The following is a 20,000-nucleotide window of genomic DNA, read 5'->3' as shown; positions in this document are numbered from 1 at the left end:
TGATTGAATGAGTAATTATGAGTAAATGTGTGAGTAAAATATGTTCATTAAATGAAACGTATTTCGTGAAAAATATTGGGATCTCATGATATTCCTCCATGATATTCTGGTGGCCTGGTGGTAACGTCCTTGTCTGGTGATTGCCACACTGGGGTTCGAGTCCGGCTCAAACTGGTAGCTGCAACCTTACCATCCTTTCTGCTAAGGACAGGGAGTTGAGGAGCTTATAGGTCTATCTGCTGAGTCACCAGCAACCATTGCCTGGCCCTCCTTGGTCCTAGTTTGGGTGGAGATGGGGCTTGGGTGTTGATCATATGTAATATGGTCAGTCTCTAGGGCATTATCACCCTGCTTGATAGGGCAATGTCACTGCATGGGCAGCCTTTAAACCTTTAATGGCTATACCTGGAACATTGGGCCATAATGTGTTCAACAGATAAAAGACTGCAATAATGTAAACACCTTGGGTACAAGTTTCTTTCCAAACAAAATTAAGGGTAAACATAATATAACCCATCTTAAGGTCATATGTATCCCAGAATCTTCGGGGCAGTGAAACCTGGGCTCTGACTGAAGTTCTTGAGAAACCATTAGAAGCCTTTAAAAGTTAAAAGGTATCTGGTTTCAAATCCCGTTTCATCATAACAGATGTTCACCAGAACGTCAGCCAGGCTAGCCCAACACCCCACTATAGTTCCCAACCACAGCAGTGGCCTCCACAGTAAAAAGCTTAAACTTACGGTCCCGGACGGGAATCGATATGCTGCCATGCGAATGCTAGGCGAAAATCACGGGACGCATTATCGGCCAAGAAACTTTGGAACGGAGAATTCTACATAAATAGGTAATAAGAGATGGAAGCCAGAAGCCCCATATCAGCCAAGTTGTAAAGTCAAGGAGGATTGAATTAGCTGGTCATATTGTGAGAATGGAGGACACATGTATACCCAAACAAATGCTAACTGCTGAATTCATGGGACAGACAGCTTGGGGAAGACCTACAAAGAATTCGAAACATCCCTCATGTAGATCTCGACAGTAAGGGAATTTAAATGAAAAACTGGATGGATTTAGCGCGACCTAGAGGGGCTGGTGACGTCTTTCGATAGTGGCCGGGAGTTACAGTGAGAGTAGTAGTAGTAGTAGTAGTAGTAGTAGTAGTAGTAGTAGTAGTAGTAGATATAAAAGGTGATAACTACCACCTGTTAGCAATCTATTCAGAATATCTGTATTAATGGCTTTTTTCCCGTCACAGTGTAAGGCCTCTGTACTGAATCAAAGTAATTAAGGCTTAACGATTCAATGCTTCGAAGAATGTTATTGAATTACACCCTTCAAAACTTTTCCGGCAAAAACTTTAAAAGCATTTGCTACATTTGCTGCTTCAGCAGTTAAAATAAGGCTGGTAGTCTAGCCACAAATGGTTTCCAGACACATATACAGTATACTACACTTTAAGTATATATTTATATATATATACTTTGAGTGTACATATTCGCTTCTGGAAATAACCATGGAGGGATAATTGGATGATGTAATTCCACACTTTTTCTGACTTTTTTTATAATCTGATGTGGAAAAGTTTATAACAGGCTGGTTTTCAACCTTCCTGTGTAGCATCCTTTCAAGGTTTTAAAGGATTATAAAAATGATACGAAAACAAGAAACTCTGGGGAGTAATGACCCCAAAAATATCTAGAAAACGAGTCAAAGTCTTGGACTTTGTGGTGACGTTGGATACATCCCAGACTAGAATTGAGAAATTGATGCAATAAAAGAAAAGACTGATTTTACTCCAGCAAGAACGTTATGAAAAACCTCCCGATACAATTAAAAAAAATCTACATAACATGAATGTGGTATGTGAAGGAATGATGCCTGTAGTTCCTTTGACATCTACCACATCTATGGGTCACCTTTCAGCAAGAGTCTGTGCTGTCATAGGACAAGCGTAATCTAGAGTAATCAACGAAGAAGCAAAAACAATCGGGAAATACTAAAGAAATTAAAAGAAAAATTTTACAAAAGCAAACATTATGTATATATATATATATAATATATATATATATATATATATATATATATATATATATATATATATACATATATATATATATATATATATATATATATATATATATATATATATATATATATATATATTAAGGAAATATGAATTGAACGGAAAAGATAAAGATCAAGGTTTATAAAACATTATATTCCCAGCGAGTAACAAGAACATTTCATGAAAATCCTGTTTTCGCAGAATACAAATATAGTTCCAAATCAAACTCCAGCAGGCAGAAAAGTCTTAGTTACTTTTACGGTCTATACAATCGAACACACTTGCCCTTGCTCGTTTAAAGCGCCATATAACAACCCGTCACTGACCTTCAAAAATGAAAAAAAAAAACTCACCAAACTTAATTGTATTGCGTATCAACTACATAGTTTTTTTTTTTTTTTTTTTTTTTTTTTGTGAGCTGACCCTCTAAAGGGATGGTGAAGTCATTTTTCCCTGAAATGCTTCGCATTTTTATTTTCATGTAGAGAAGAGATACCCTATCTGGGATTTTATCAAAGGCTTCGAATTACAGGTCGTTTTTTCTCTATTAATCCTTGTTCTTTCATCAATCGTTTGCTGACCTTGCCATTTCATAGTGCTGTTGTTGTTTTCGTTTAACCATACGAGGAGTTCAACAATTGAAAAATTTACCCTTGACAATCCAATACCTGATTTGCAAATCTCATGTGAAGACAAAATTCATTCATCATCATCTCCTCCTACACCTATTGCCGCAAAGGGCCTCGGCTAGATTTCGCCAGTCGTCTCTACCTTGAGCTTTTAATTCAATGGTCTGGGCATGCTCTTCGCACTCCCCAAGAGAGATTAGTTCGAATCCAATCACTTGCCTACAAATGTTTAGAGTTCATTGATTTACAGATATTTCCAACGCCCTCTACGCCTTTGGGCAATAAACTATTACAGTATACGGTTATGTTTTTACGTATTTTTCAGTCCACTACTGTTGGCAGTGCATACAGTAAACTTAAGAGCAGGCTTGAGTAAAAGGGAAAAGATACTTTCCATCTGATAAGTAAGAGACTCTATGGAAAAGACTCTTTCGTTAGGGTAAGCAGCTTTTCTAGGAAGACACTTAAAAATCAAACCAATGCTGTATAGTATAGTCTTGGGAAGTGCCACAGCTTCTATACCATGGTCTTGACGGTTTCCTTATTCCCTTTCCTCACAAGGCTATTTTTCCTGTTGCAGTCCTTGGGTTTATAGCATCCAACGAGGGTTGCACCTTAGTTAATAATAATAATAATAATAATAATAATAATAATAATAATAATAATAATAATAATAATAATAATAATAATAATAATAATAGTGGAAAGTTCAACTAAGAAGAAAATGCTGGTACCTAAGAGGTTCATTATACTAGCCAGTGGAGTGAACTAAAAAAGTAGTTGTATAAAAGTTTGAAATAAAGTCTTTGAATCCTTTAGAACAAAATAGTAATTTGCACTATTCAAACCCTAAGCAAAAACCTGATTAAATCTGTGCAAATGTCTATACCTGTTCAGTAACATTCTTCTAAATTCCATCGACATGGGCAGAAAGAGCTTAAGTGCGATTGAGTATAAAAAGGCTGAAAGGGCTTAAGTGCGATTGAGTGTAAAAAAAAAAGGCTGAAAGGTCTTACGTGTGATTGAGTATAAAAAATTCTGAAAGGGCTTAAGTATGATTGAGTATAAAAAAGGCTGAAAGGGCATAAGTGTGATTGAGTATAAAAAGGCTGAAAGGGCCTAAGTGTGATTGAGTATAAAAAGGCTGAAAGGGCTTAAGTGTGAATGAGTATAAAATCCTTTATTATAGATCAAAGATGGATTAGAAACGGTATTGCTTTTAGAAGATGATATATTAAAAACAATAAACTTTTCCTACTTCCTAACTCCATAAATGACAAACATCCACAAAATTCACTTCCCAACACTCGTCCGATTTATGAACTTACATTTTTCGACCCTTGGCTTCAAACCCCCCCCCCCCCCCCCCCCAAAAAAAAAAAAAGTCGTCTCCAAATTGCTCAGAGCTAAGTACAAGATATTGGAAAGGGCCTTAAACTTCATCGCTTCAAATAAGTCTCAACTTCAAACTTCGTAATGCAATGCCGTGAAACGATTGTAGTTCACAAGTTCTTGGAATGTTTTTCTGCTCAGGATCGACTTTATTATTACCCGAGTCTGACCTTACGTGATATGAATTTTCTATTAGGAAATTGCCTTATACGTCAATTCGTGTTTCTTTCTTCTTTTTTTATCTCGTGATCATATAGATATATTTTGATTTATTTAAATACAATAAACAAAATCGCGAGGTGGCAGATGTGCCCAATGTGAACGAAATAGATTAAGATTATTATTAATACAAGCTAAGCTACAAACTTCGTTGCAAAAGCAAGATACTTTAAGCCTAAGGGCTCCAACAGGGAAAAATAGCCCAGTGAAGAAAGGAAATAAGGAAATAAATAAACGATATAAGAAGTAATGAAAATAAAATATTCTAAAAACATTAACAACATTAAAACAGATATTTGATTTATAAACTATAAAAAGGACTTATGTAAGCCTGTTCAACATAAAAAAACACTTGCTGTGAGTTTGAAATTTTGAAAATGGAGATGATGGGGCATATTTCATGAAGGTTGATTAGTTTAGTAAAGGATGTACCTGAACTGGAGCCGCTAGGCAGGAGAGAACATGGTAGACCAAGAAGAACGTGGCTAATGACAAAGTGCAGGCAGGCTGGATCTGAGTATTAAATTGATCTCAGAGATATGGCACTGGGAAGAGACATATGGCATCAATACATTGAGGCCCTCTGTATCCCGTGGGTGCCAGAGGGTTATGATAAGATAACCCTTTGAGTCAATAGGCGTAGGAGATGATGATGAAACACAAAAATAAAGATAAAAATTGTATAGTTAAGTTTAATGGTATTTCAATATTTTCGTAGATCAAATATGTCGTTATTCTGGATAAGAACGTCTTATTATGCTTGATACATTTGCAATGGGACAGAATGTCAACGATGAATTTTATATATATATATATATATATATATATATATATATATATATATATATATATATATATATATATATATATATATATATATATATATATATATATATAAATATATATACACATATATATATAATATACATATACATATATATATATATATATTTATATTTATATATATGTACAGTGCATGTATATATATATATATATATATATATATATATATATATATATATATATATGCACTAACTATTATTCCCTGATGTGATTCATGATTCAATTGCAATTATCTGTTTCTTAGCTAATTATTCAAATTGGAATTAGCCTATGATAGATGGTAAATATATCCTTTTTTTCACAACCCACACTCATGAAGCACGAACTCCACTTGATTATTCAACTCTAAACCATCTATGATGCATAATATAAAAAAAGCAAATATTCAATTATTCAAATACTAAAACAAAAAAAAAATTTTATATCCCGGTTATTATTAATTTAGCTCCGTAAAATACAAAATTATTTTTATCAGAGTCGTTTTTAAATGAAAGTGGAAAAATGTTAGAAGCAATATAATGTAACCTGATTTTCGTTATTCTTTATAAATGAAATATTTCTTATATCATGAATGTCTATTAAAGTTTTTATCTTTTTTATAATCAATTTTTGATGCATGAATGTTATAAATCACCCAAATATGTCTAGTGCAGATAGTGATTGTCAAATATGAACATCAATAATAATTTCTGCCCTAATTTGGTAAAAGCTTAAAATATCATGAATACAGAAAGATAAAGCCACATATTAATTTTCTTCACACGTATATCAAAATTTATGTATGAAACCGCGATAAAACATACATTGAAGTAATTCGAATTTCTTCTTAAGGGTTTTTTCTCTATAACGGGGTTAGTTCCAAAAATATATCTTAAAGACAAGGTTTTTATCCAAACGGATTTTCAGAGATCATATGCTAAATGTTATGGTGGCCGATGTGGTAAGGTCCTTGACTGATGAACGCCAGACTGGGGTTCGAGTCCCGTTCAAACTCGTTAGTGTCTTTGGTTGCTCCAACCTCACTAACCTTGTGAGCTAGGGATGGGAGGTTTGGGGGAGCCTATAGGTCTATCGCCTGAGTCATTAGCAGCCATGGCCTGGCCCTCCTTGGGTGGAGAGGGGTTTGGGCGCTGATCATACATACATACATACATACATCCATCCATACATACATACATACATACATACACACACACACACACACACACACATATATATATATATATATATATATATATATATATATATATATATATATGGTCAGTCTCTAAGGCATTGTCCTGCTTGATAGGGTAATGTCACTGCCCCTTGTCTCTACCATTCATGAGCGACCTTTAAGCCTTTAAAACATCTTCTGGCCCTACATATGGCCACCCATTAAAACACTGACCGGACCAAACCTTTCCTAACTTAACTGATCGGACGACTACCGATATAAAGAACGTAATAGCATTTGTATTACCATTATCATGTTTTTCCAATAACTTCCAACAACAAACAGTGGAAAGGAAAATGGGCCTTTTGCACAATCTGCTTAAGAAAGCCTTATGCGGAATGTAGTATTTTAAAGAAAAATCGAGGAAACATTATTCTTCAAGGAGAGCGATAAATAAAATTTCCCCCTTTACGATACGTTATATATTACTGTCTTTCCCTGTTTTCCGTTCGTTTCTTATTTTATACTTTGACAGAAATACCTGGTATCATCCATATCTTTATATACTCATTAATGGTTTAACACATGTATAATTTCCAGTTCCTAATACGGCATGACAATATTGAAAAACATTTAAAGAGAGGAAAATATACAACAAAGGAAAAAATAAAGACCAATAAGGAAAAATTCACCGATAGAGCGTCAACACCATATATCTATGTATATATAACACATACACAAACATATACTGATACAAATATAAAAAACGGTATACACACACACACACACACACATATATATATATATATATATATATATATATATATATATATATATATATATATATATACAGTATATGTATGTATACATCCTCTATGTATATAAATTTAAATATATGTATATATACATATATATACTTTATATATAAATATATATATATATATATATATATATATATATATATATATATATATATATATATATACACACATATATATATATATATATATATATATATATATATATATATATATATATATATATACATACGCATACGTATATACAAACATATACAAGACGAAACCTATAGAGCCATAAACCCTGTTTCATTATACATGTTATTTTTCTCGTGAGTTTTTGGCAAACATATACATTCACATACACATGTGTATATAGTGAAAAAAAAATGATTAAATATTGGTTGAATTCTGATAAATCGTGAAACTCTTTACAAACTATATAAGACTTTCGGCAAAGTTTAAATTTGCTTCCCGAAAACGCTTTTGAAAATATGAAATTTACCGAGACTTATACACTATTTTAGTCATCGAGACACTAGAGAAATATATCTAAAATTAGACTAATGCTTAAGAGTATAAAAAAGAAAATACTCCTCTAGTTACGTTGAGGTAATTTATTTTTTAACAGTTCTCTGTTGAGAAAAATTAAAGACGTATATATTTATTCATAATAATCATGCAGATCAAATAACGGATAAGGTAAATACATAAATACATTATATCATACTATTATGGCCTAAGGAATAGGCCTACTGCACCTAACTTAAAACGAGGCAAGGGAGAACGTTAACTTTCTGGCATTTAAATGAATTTTTTGTGGTATGATAGATGAAATAAAAACTTACATTAATGAAAATGAATACAAATTAGAAAATACAAGAACAAATGAGGAGATATCTATATTGCATACCCTAAGAACTATCTCCTTATTTGTTAAATTTTATGGTAACACTCACCAACCGAGTCGCGATGATAGATGACATCTGAGTTGCATTGTTTCTTAAGTCATCCGATGGGTATAATTCTTATGGAAATCTGAGGAAGAAGAGATGAAAAGTATATTATTAAACTGTAGTCTTCAGCTGATACATAACTGTGACATTATTGAAGCTCAAGTCAATATATAACTGAGTGACATCATTAAAGGTGAAGTTAATTATAAAGGAGTGACATATTTAAAGCTAAAGTTGATACATATCCCAGTGACATCATCAAAGCTAACAGAGCGACATCATTAAAGCTGTAGGTAATATATGAGTGACATCATTAAAATTCAAGGTAATTATAAACGAGTGACATATTTAAAGCTGAATTTGATACATAGCCGAGTGACATTATCAAAGCTTAAGTTAACATATAACAGAGTGACATCATTAAAGCTGAAGTTAATATATAAGAGTGACATCATTAAGGCTAAAGTTAATTCATAACCGAGAGATATCATTAAAGCTAAAGCTAATACATTATCGAGTGACATTATTAAAGCTGAAGTTAATATCAAAACAGAGTGACATCATTCTAAGTTAATATATAACCGAGTAAAATAATTAAAGATTAAGTTAATACATATCCGAGTAACATAATTAAAGATTAAGTTAATACATAACCTACTAACATAATTAAAGACTAAGTTCATAGTTTATAGAGGAGATATTTATTCTAATGTTACACTTCGTAAAATATTTTATTTTTCCTTGTTTCCTTTCCTCACTAGGCTATTTTCCCTGTTGGAGCCCTTGTGTTTATAGCATCCTGCTTTTCCCGCTCGGGTTGTAGCTTAGCAAGTAATATTAATAATAATAACAATAATAATATTAATTATAATAATAATAATAATAATAATAATAATAATAATAATAATAATAATACAAAACCGAGTGACATTAAAGTTGACATCGACGTTCGGATGTGATGACCAATTGTATACCTTCTACTTTCAAAAAGCCGTTACGTGGGGGACCGGATGTCAGAACGCTGTGCATGTACTGTTGAGGAGTCTTGGTATTGCTCGCTAGATAGTCTTCTATCAAACATTTCAAATGTCAGACAACTGACCCCGAGTAAGATTTGCATTGTGTAATAGTGGTACTGTTGCAATCCTATGTGAACAAGAAAGACAGAATATTCCAGAAACTATACAAAGTCGTTTCATGTCTTGGTTGGTTTCCCATTCTACCAGGTACAACAGGCAGTCATCATACCATTTTCACAGATCGTTATTTATTTTTATCTCAACGTAGGCGTGTTCCAATAAATATCTTATAGGAATAAGCAGACTTTAAAGATTATTTTTTGAAGTAAGAAGCTAAGAAGCTTTAGGGAAAGTATTATTATTATTACTAGCCAAGCTACAACCCCAGGTGGAAAAGCAAGATGCTATAAGCCCAAAGGCTCCAATAGGGAAAAATAGCCCAGTGAGGAAAGGAAATAAGGAAATAAAAAACAGTAACAGCGTCAAAACAAATATTCCTATTGTGATATTGCACTATATATATATATATATATATATATATATATATATATATATATATATATATATATATATATATATATATATATATATATATATATATATATATATTGTAGTAGGCCGCTTTGGGAAAGGTAACTCCTACTGAAAAACTAATGATATCCCACATACATCCAAATCACATACAATATTCTCCAATTGTTTCCACAAAAGGGAATGAGTGTTCATTCAAGTCCTTCCACGGCCCTTCTACATACCATCCTTTCATTCATTCAATGATTCTATCATTGCTATTGAAGTCAGTGTGTATCCACACATTACAGATCGGAGCCATCCGTCATTGGCATGTCAAATACATTAGAACACTACTGAAACCTGTTCTCTAGTCTCTTGGCTTTCTCCTGAATGTTTTACTCATCGAAGTTACTTGTTTGTTAACACAGGATATAGTGAAACATGCATGTGGAACCTGTTACGCCTGATATCAACCCTAGTCAAAACTCACACACTTCTGTGAAGCAGCACCAAAAACTGCTAATCACTAGGCCTATACACAACTACTAGCTTTACCATCACCAACAATAGCTTGTTTATTGACAACATCCACTTTACCAAAATGTTTATGATCACTACCATTCGAATCACTGTTCATATATATAGATTTGTTGGGCTCATTTCCATCATTTTCAATACTGCTAATATATAAAGATTCAAAGGTGCCGGTTTAGTTCGTGGCCTACGTTTTTATATTCTGGTTTAGTATGTGGCCTGCCAGGCTTGTCAGGTTAGGTTAAGTAATGTTAGGTTGGGTTAGGTAAGGTAAGGTTAGGCCAAGGTTAGGCAACATACTAAAACAGGTAGAATTTCGTAGGCCATATTCGAATGGTAGGCCACATACTAAACCGGAACCGATTTATCATAATCTTTAGCCATCTTGGAAAACACAAACCATTTCTCGAGTACACGAACATCTTACAAATCACCAAAAATACATCACGAATACAAACCTCAGAATGACGTGTTACCGGTACCAGATTGTACTCGCTGCACTCCATGTTTCCAATACGTAATTAGCACTAACGTAATGCAATAACCACTGTAAAATCTTAAAAATACACGAGAGCAAACATTCAGTGGACGCGGCATAAACACACAGCTTCAAGACTGAGAAAGAAAGAGGAATGAGGGACTCCGACGATGCTGATTGGCCGAGATCGGTGAGCCGGCCTGGTTTGCGTAGCTCTGATTGGCTGGCACATGACTACTGTCTCCCCCCCCCCTCCCCCCACCACCACCACCCCCACCACGACCGCCACCCAACCATATCATGCACCTCCCAATGTACATACAAACATGATCGTATGTGTAAGATATATTAAAATAGAGGCTCTGATATATATAAATATAGAATATAGACTATATAACAGTCTCACTAGACGTCAGAAAGACTGAAGATCTAGAAGAAACAAGTAAATATATGTAAGATACATTAGAATAGAAGCAAGCACTGATATATAAAAACGATAAAAAGTCCTGTGGTTTTATACTAAACTCCCTAACTGTTAAATGAATTTTCCTTTTATTATCCGTTATCCTTTCATTCTTTTAAACACATTAGCTTAATAAGAGAAAAAAACAGAGTATCAAATATGGGGAATGCAAAAAAAGAGGTAAAGGGGTAAAAAGCATGTAAAGTTAGTTAATAGATGTTTTTTGAAAATGAAAATTTCATAGAGATAAAATACCGTTATCAATATTCTTTTTTATAAAATACAACAAACACGCGTAATGAGAAGCCGAAATAAAAGAAAATTCTAACATAAAAGACAAGAAAAATATGTTTTGGCAAAATTTTACAGATTTGAAAAGAGACCGGAAGTAAAAATGTCAAGATTCGAAAAGTGAATTAAGGGAAAGTGAAGGCAGATGGAAATTTCAATGAGAAAATGGATATTACAGTAAAAATACTTAATTTTATAAAAGGCTCGATTTTTAAAATGAAGTCCTCGGGGGATGGAGGAGTTGACGTCAACGGAAAGAATATTTTTGTGGAGATATCATTTATAGGGGATCATTAATAGCCTTTAAAAGCTCTCAATGTATTTTTGTTTAGCCTTAGTTTAATCATTAGAACGCCCTCATTGAATTATTGCTTGGATCTAGCCTACGTTTAGTCTTTAGATAGCTCTCATTATATCATTGCTTAGTTATAGACATAGTTTACTAAACTGTCTTTAGATAGCTCTTAAAGTATTATTGTTTAGTCTTAGTTTAGTCATTAGAACACTCTCAATGTATTACTGCTTGGATCTGGCCTACGTTTAGTCTTTAGATAGCTCTCATTATATCATTGCATAGTTCTAGAATTAGTTTAATCCTTAGAAACCTCTCAATGTATTACTGCTTGGTTATAGCCTTCGCTTAGTCTTTAGATAGCTCTCATTATATCATTGCTTAGTTATAGACTTAGTTAAGTCTTTAGATAGCTCTCAATGTATTACTGCTTATTTAGAGCCTTCGTTTAGTTTTTAGAAAGCTCTCATTACATCAATGCTTAATTATAGATTTAGTCTAGTCTTTAGATAGCTCTCAATGTATTACTGCTTATTTATAGCCTTCGTTCAGTCTTTTTATAGCTCTCAATATACTATTGTTTACTTATAGACTTAGTATAGTCTTTAGATAGCTCTCCATGTATTATTGCTTAGCCTTGGTCTTTGATTAGTATTTAGCTAGCTCTCAGTGTATTATTACTCCTAGTCTTAGTTTAGTCTTTAGATAGCTCTAAATATTTTACTGCTCGGAGTTTGTCTTGGTTTAGTCTTTACTTAGCTTTCAATGTACTATTGATTAGCCTTGGTTTAGGCTTTAGATAGCTGTCAATATCTTATTACTTAGTCCTAGTCTTAGTTTAGTCTATAAATTACTCTCGATTTATTTACTGCTTAGTTTTAGTCTTTGATTAGTATTCAAATAGCTCTCAAAGTATAGTTGTAAAATCCTAGTCTTAGTTTAGGCTTTAGATAGCTCTCCATGTGTTAAGCTTGGACCTAGCCTGTGTTTAGGCTTTAGAACACTCATCATACTATTTTTTACTTATAGTCTTAGTTTAGTCTTTACATAGCTCCCAATATATTACTGCTTAGTCTTGGTTTAGGCTTTAGATAGCTCTCTATGTCTTGTTACTTGGTTTTAGTCTCTGTGTAGTCTACTAAATTAACTATCACCGTATTATTCGCATAACGGTAGTCTTAGTCTGTAGATAGCTCTCACTGTATCATTGCTTAGTCCTAGTCTTGGTTCAGTCTTCAGTGAAACTCTTTGAATTTTTATAGTTTTTGGATGTCATACGTTTATATATATATATATATATATATATATATATATATATATATATATATATGTATGTATATGATAAATTTTGCACATTTAGCCGTGTTTTTCGTGACCAAGTGGTAGTCACTGTCTATACAAGCTTGCCGGAGCAGGGTTCGATTCCCGGCCGATCACAAGCTCTTGTCTTTGTGTGATTTCGCCTGGGGTTCTGATCCCGAGGTCGTTAAGAGAATCCAGACATTAATGTATCAAAAATATATATGGCTTATTTGTGTATATATATATATATATATATATATATATATATATATATATATATATATATATATATATATATATATATGTGTGAGAGAGAGAGAGAGAGAGAGAGAGTGTGTGTGTGTGTGTGTGTGTGTGTGTGCGTGTGCGTAATTAGCAATATGTTTTCTGAAAATTAACGTGAAAAAGGAAGCATATTATTTATCCATTGCATTTTTTGAAAGCAAAATTTTGTTATGAAAAAAAATGAGAGGAGAGAAATTACAAAAGCTGATTACAATTTGATAAAGAATTTTTTAAATGAAAAAAAAGAAGAAAAAAAAACAGTTTTTGGTGAAGGCAGTTAATGGTTGCATCCTGAAACTGAAAAAATATTTAAAATTTCTTTTATATAATATGGGAAAAATGTGTAATGAGACGATGTAAAAAAGGAAATTAGATAATAAAGTGGGATGAAAATAAAGTTAGAAAAAATCTAAGGTTTCGGAGACCTAAAGTAAAAATGTTAAGAATCGGAAAGTGGCGATAAAAAAAAAAATTGAAAATGTGTATAATAAAAACTCAATTTAATTAAAAAAGTATCCAATGTATAAAGCTGCCCCTGGGGAGTAGAAATATATACATATATATGTATGTATATATATATATATATATATACATATATATATATATATACATATATATACATATATATATATATATATATATATATATATATATATATATAAACTTGATTGAAATTACACTCGTAAAAAAATGCAAAAATAAATAACATAATGACTGTAAAAAATAAAACATTATTGATAAGAATCATAAATAGATAATTAACAAAGAATATATAAGAGTTCTATATGATAATGTGATTCACATAAATGATATTTCAACTTACTGATGTTGAAGATGAAGCTTATCAATTCGGTAAAAATTATATTACTTCAACATACACAGGACTTACTTCTTCCGCTAATAATAATATATGCAAAAAAGCTGAACGTAGCTTGAAAAAAATTCTGAATGAAATTTGCAATATCTTATCTACACGTCTTGAAGGTTTAAAGGACGTTCATGAACGGCAGAGGCAAGGAACAATGACATTGCCCTATCAAGTAGTACAATGTCCTAGAAATTGACCATATATACATATGATCAGCGCTCAAGCCCCCACTCCACCCAAGCTAGGACCAAGGAGGAACATGCAATGGCTGCTAATGACTCGGTAGATAGAACTATAGGCTGCCCCAACCCCACATCCTTAGCTCACAAAGATGGTGAGATTGCAGCGACCAAAGGAACTAACCAGTTTGAGCGGGACTCAAACCCCAGTCTGGCGATCACCAGTTAGGGACGTTACCACATAGGCCACCACAACCCCTAAATGAAATTCTTTTGATATAGTCATGAGAAACTATTTTTTGATAAAAGAAAATCTACAAATTTTAGGAGCTAGAAAATGTGAATATTTATATATGAAAAATAAAATCAAAGGTTAAGTGAAGATCAAAAGGGAATCTTATTAATAAATTTAGTTAAATTATAAAATATCAAGGTTTCATGAAGTGTTAGGAACAGTTCCTGTGTATATAAATATCATTATAGACGTAAAAAGAATTGCTAGTGAAGGAAAAATATGGGCCCATATATTTTTTTTTTATTGGGATAATTCATAAAAGTTTTATGAAAAGAAATTGTCCTTATTTGTATTTGCATATATGGATTATGGCTATACTCTTATTATTATTATTATTATTATTATTATTATTATTATTATTACTAGCTAAGCTACAACCCTAGTTGGAAAAGCAGGATGCTATAAGCGCAATGGCTCCAACAGGAAAAATACCCTAGTGAGGAAAGGAAATAAGGAGATAAATAGAATAGTGTGCCTGACTGTACCCTCAAGCAAGAGAACTCTCACACAAGACAGTGGAAGACCATGATACAGAGGCTATGGCACTACCCCAGACTAAATAACAATGGTTTGATTTTAGAGTTTCCTTCTCCTAAAAGAGCTGCTTACCATAGCTAGAGTCTTTTCCACCCTTACCAAGAGGGAAGTAGCCACTGAACAATTACAGTGCAGTAGTTAACTACTTGAGTGAAGAATTTTTGGTTTTCTTAGTGTCATCAGGTGCACAAAGAGCACAATGTGTAAAGAATTGGCCAGACCATTCGGTGTGTATGGAATCAAAGAAAATAAGCAGTAACTAGAGAGACATGCAATGTATTACCAGCTAGCCTGTCAAAACACCTAATAACTCTCTAACAGTAGTACCTCAATAGGTGGCTGCTGCCTTGCCCAACCTACGACCTATCAAAGCAAGAGAAAAGAGGCACTAGATGAACGAAAGATGACAAAAGATCATGGATGGCAGAGGCAGGGGGCAATGCCCTAGAGAATGACCATATATCATATGATCAGCGTCCAAGGGCCTTCTCCACCCAAGCTATGCCAAGAGAGGGCCAGGTAATGGCTGTTGAATCCCCCCCCAAACCCCACATCCTTAACTTACAATGATGGTGAGGTTGTAGACACCAAAGGAACTAACGAGTGTAAGCGGGACCCCTGTATGGCAATCACCAGGCAGATATGTTACCAATAAGGCCATAACGTAGTCACATAATTAAGCATGAACTTGAGCGTTCAATATAAATAACCAAAGATTATGGTACTTTGGAATAAGGGTTGGCAAACAAGACATATTAGTCAACAAACAATTCAGATTCCAAAACAAATAATTCAAGTTCTTTATTAAATTATGTTCTTTATTAAACGAAGATTTTTCCACTATAAATAACTCCAAAACAAAAATACGAGAACAAAAGTTTAGCATTATTAGTGTATAAATACCTGCGAAAGGTTAAAAAAAAAACATCGAAATATATTCATCATCTCCAAATTATCGCTTGTTTTATTTCTGTGATAAATATGCAAGGTTAATTAGACCCATTTTTCAAGATTCAGAAATAAACCCTAAAGAACACACCCGCAAGCCCAAGATTGGCTCATTACTGGTCTTTTTACACACATTGTGGAAACCTGTTCTGTATGTTAACGACCTCTCAACATTATTAAATATCTTTAGAAGTCGTGGGAGTGAGTATTCAAAAAATTCATTGAAAATAGGGGAAAAATACCACGAAATTGAAAGGAGTTAATGTAACTTTGATGAGTCTCGCGTCAATGATTGATCAGTAATTAGCTGTGCAATTTAGAGTCGTAGGAATTAGTATTCAGAAAATGGATTTAAAAATGGGATAAAAAATACCACGAAATTGAAAGGGGTTAATGTAACTTTGATGAGTCTCGCGTCAGTGATTGATCAGTAATTAGCAGTACAATTTAGAGTTGTAGGAGTTAGTAGTCAGAAAAGTCATTGAAAATAGGGGGGAAAATACCAAGAAATTGAAAGGGGTTAATGTAACTTTGATGAGTCTCCCGTCAATGATTGACCCGTAATTTGCAGTGCAATTTAGAGTCGTAGGAGTTAGTATTCAGAAAAGTCATTGAAAATAGGGGAAAAATACCACGAAATTGAAAGGGGTTAATGTAAGTTTGAAGAGTCTCACGTCAATGATCAGTAATTAGCAGTGTAATTGAGAGATGGCAAATGGAAGGACGTTTGGCTTCAGAGTAGATTACATATTTGAAACTGGAGGATCTTTTCTTTAATTTTCAGATCATTAACTTTTATTCAAAGGGCAATATGATTACATAATAATAATTCTAATGATTGTGATAGTTTTAATAACATTAATACTTGACATTTCATTATTATCATCATCATCATCATCATCATTATTATTATTATTATTATTATTATTATTATTATTAATATTATTATTATTACCATGAATAAAACCCCATGTCATGTCTACCAGTCTTGGGTATTAAAAATCCACAGTTATATATGTTGTAAATTTATATTTAAAAAATGCTGAATCTTTCGGACTTTTTACAAAGTGCCTCTTCTGCTGAGACTGTGGATTTTTAATACTTATTATTACTATTATTATTATTATTATTATTATAATTATTATTATTATTGTTATTATTATTATCATTAGTAGTAGTAGCAGTATTATTATTATTATTATTATTATTATCATTATTAACTAAGCTTCAACCCTAATTGGAAAAGCAGGGTATTACAAGCCCAAGGGCTCCACCAGGGAAAAAGGAAATAAGGAAACAGATAGAATAGTGTAGACTTCAGCAAGAAAACTGACACAAGACAGAGTAAAACCATGGTACGGAGGCTGGAACTATTACTCTCAGTAGTGAGAAAAATCTATTTATTTTTTTTTCAAGGGATTAAATCTAACAATTATAATCAAATCAATGTCTAATCGTGGGTAGTGCCATTGCCTCTGTACCATGGTCTTCCACTGTCTTAAGCTAGAGTTCTCTTGCATAAGGGTAAACATGGACATATAGTAACTATTCTATCCGTTTCCTTGATTCCGTTCCTCACTGGGCTATTTTCCCTGTTAGGGCCCTTGGGGTTATAGCATTCTTCTTTTATAAATGGGGTTTTAGATTACCTAGTAATAATAATAATAATAATGATAATAATAATAATAATGATAATAAAATGATAATAATAAAAAATTATAATAAAAGCAGGATGCTATAAGACCAAGGGATTCAACAGGGCAAACAGCACACCGAGGAAATGAAATACGGAAACAGATGGAATACGGTAACCTGAATTCACCCTCAGGCAAGAAAATTCTAGCCCAAGACAGTGGAAGACCATAGCACAGAGGCTATGGCATTACCCAAGACTAGAGAACAATTACAAATGATCTTCAGCAGGGAAAGTATGATCGAGTAGCTAACGCCTGAAAGAACGGCAGATGCCAATGAAATGGCAAGATGATAATTTTTTATTTTCAATGAATGAAAATGTGACAGATGAAATCCTAAATCATGGCAGAGCCTTAAGGTTATTCCATATTCCTATTTCATATTAACTATTTACCTTTTTCCAGGTTTTCCTCTCCTTATCCTCGAACATTTGATACTCATTTCAATTACATACAATTGGATACGGGAGGTCATGGCACCCTGTCACATCCGTACTGCGCGTCGAGTAACCAAACAGATAATGGGAGAGATGGCAGATGTGGTAGGTGAGGGCTACACATAGAAGCTTGCCACGCAGTAGGTAATTGTGGTAGGGTGCGTTTCCTCGGCAATGCCTGCGTTCAACTGGAACTTCCTCTATTCTACCTACGAGAGGAAACCATCTTAGTACATTATGATTCCTTCATACATTTACACTTATACTTTTACCCCTCCTATGCATCTTCCAATGTTTTATCTTTTCAACGAATTTAAAATCAAACATACTGTACTGTGTGTTTAAAGAAAAAATAATGTAATATGAGATAACTTAATGACAGAAGGGAAGATTTTGTGACGGAATAAGGAAGGCTGAATAAGGGTTAAGAAGATGAAAATGTAAAAGAAGGCATTTTATAAAAATGAAGGTGGAGGGGGCACGTGATTATGAATTAATTTCGATAGAATAAGCTGTGTTGCTAGTAAGCAGTTGCAAAGAGTAAGTTTCAACTGACACCCATACAACTGCCCCAATAAGCAACCTATAAGTAGTAGGTTGGCCAGGGCACCAGCCACCCGTTGAGATACTACCGCTAGACAGTTATGGGGTCTTTTGACTGGCCAGACAGTACTACATTGGATCCTCCTCTCTGGTTACGGTTCATTTTCCCTTTGCCTACATACACACTGAATAGTCTGGCATATTCTTTACATATTCTCCTCTATCCTCATACACCTGACAACACAGATTACCAAACAATTCTTCATCACCCAAGGGGTTACTGCACTGTAATTGTTCAGTGCCACTTTCCTCTTGGTAAGGGTAGAAGAGACTCTTTAGCTATGGTAAGCAGCTCTTCTAGGAGAAGGACACTCCAAAATCAAACCACTGTTCTCTATTCTTGGGTAGTGCCATAGCCTCTGTACCATGGCCTTTCACTGTCTTGGGTTAGAGTTCTCTTGCTTGAGGGTACACTCGAACACACTCTCCTATCTTATTTCTCTTCCTCTTGTTTTGTTAAAGTTTTTATAGTTTATATGAGATATTTATTGTTGTTACTCTTCTTAGAATATTTTATTTTCCTTTTTTCCTTTCCGCACTGAGCTATTTTCCCTGTTGGAGCCCCTGGGCTTATAGCATACTGCTTTTCCAACTAGGGTTGTAGCTTAGTAAGTAATAATAATAATAATAATAATAATAATAATAAACATTTGTCTCCCTCCTTCCATATTTGCATTCAGGATTTGGTTCAACAATTCCTTTGACATATTCCCTCCCAATTTTCAATGCACAGCTTGAAACCTTCCTTGTTTGATTCATTGCTATGCTCCCATCTTCCCTTACGAAACAGCCATATGAAATGCTTATTCACAAATACTTATGAAAAACTACAGCACGTTCTCTCAATGGCCATATCAACATTAATGAATCAATCAATCTAGTTTTCATTTATAATTATAGCCTCCATCTGGTATCAGGACAATTTCTCCATAGACAATTGTTCCCTGTACAATAGTCCCTTGTATAATTGGCCCCTGTATAACAGTCCACTGTACAGTGGAGGGCCATGACAGAGGCTATGACACTACCCAAGACTACCATGTTGAATTTAGACATACCCCGTAACGCACTGATATAAAGACTTGAAATAAATTTTGAGAGTTATAGATATACTGTGAATAGTTCAAGCAATGTATTCCAACTGATTGCCATTACTCCCAAAATGCCAGATAGGGCAGAGGCCATATCAGGATAATCCCCATTTC

The 20,000-nt window shown here is 33.5% G+C and overlaps 1 long non-coding RNA gene across 1 annotated transcript in view; it reads right to left on the bottom strand.

The window, feature by feature from the left end:
• LOC137629156 (uncharacterized) overlaps positions 1–20,000 on the bottom strand; it is a 1,187,366-nt gene that overhangs the window by 810,751 nt on the left and 356,615 nt on the right. Inside the window, exon 3 of the long non-coding RNA XR_011041462.1 lies at positions 8,061–8,139. This is a non-coding gene — a long non-coding RNA (uncharacterized lncRNA). The remainder of the gene's footprint in view (positions 1–8,060; positions 8,140–20,000) is intronic.

The sequence above is a fragment of the Palaemon carinicauda genome, chromosome 37, assembly GCF_036898095.1.
Source record: "Palaemon carinicauda isolate YSFRI2023 chromosome 37, ASM3689809v2, whole genome shotgun sequence".
Taxonomy (NCBI): Eukaryota; Metazoa; Arthropoda; class Malacostraca; order Decapoda; family Palaemonidae; genus Palaemon; species Palaemon carinicauda.
Note: the sequence above shows the minus strand (reverse complement) of the source record. Positions and strands in the feature narration are given on the sequence as shown.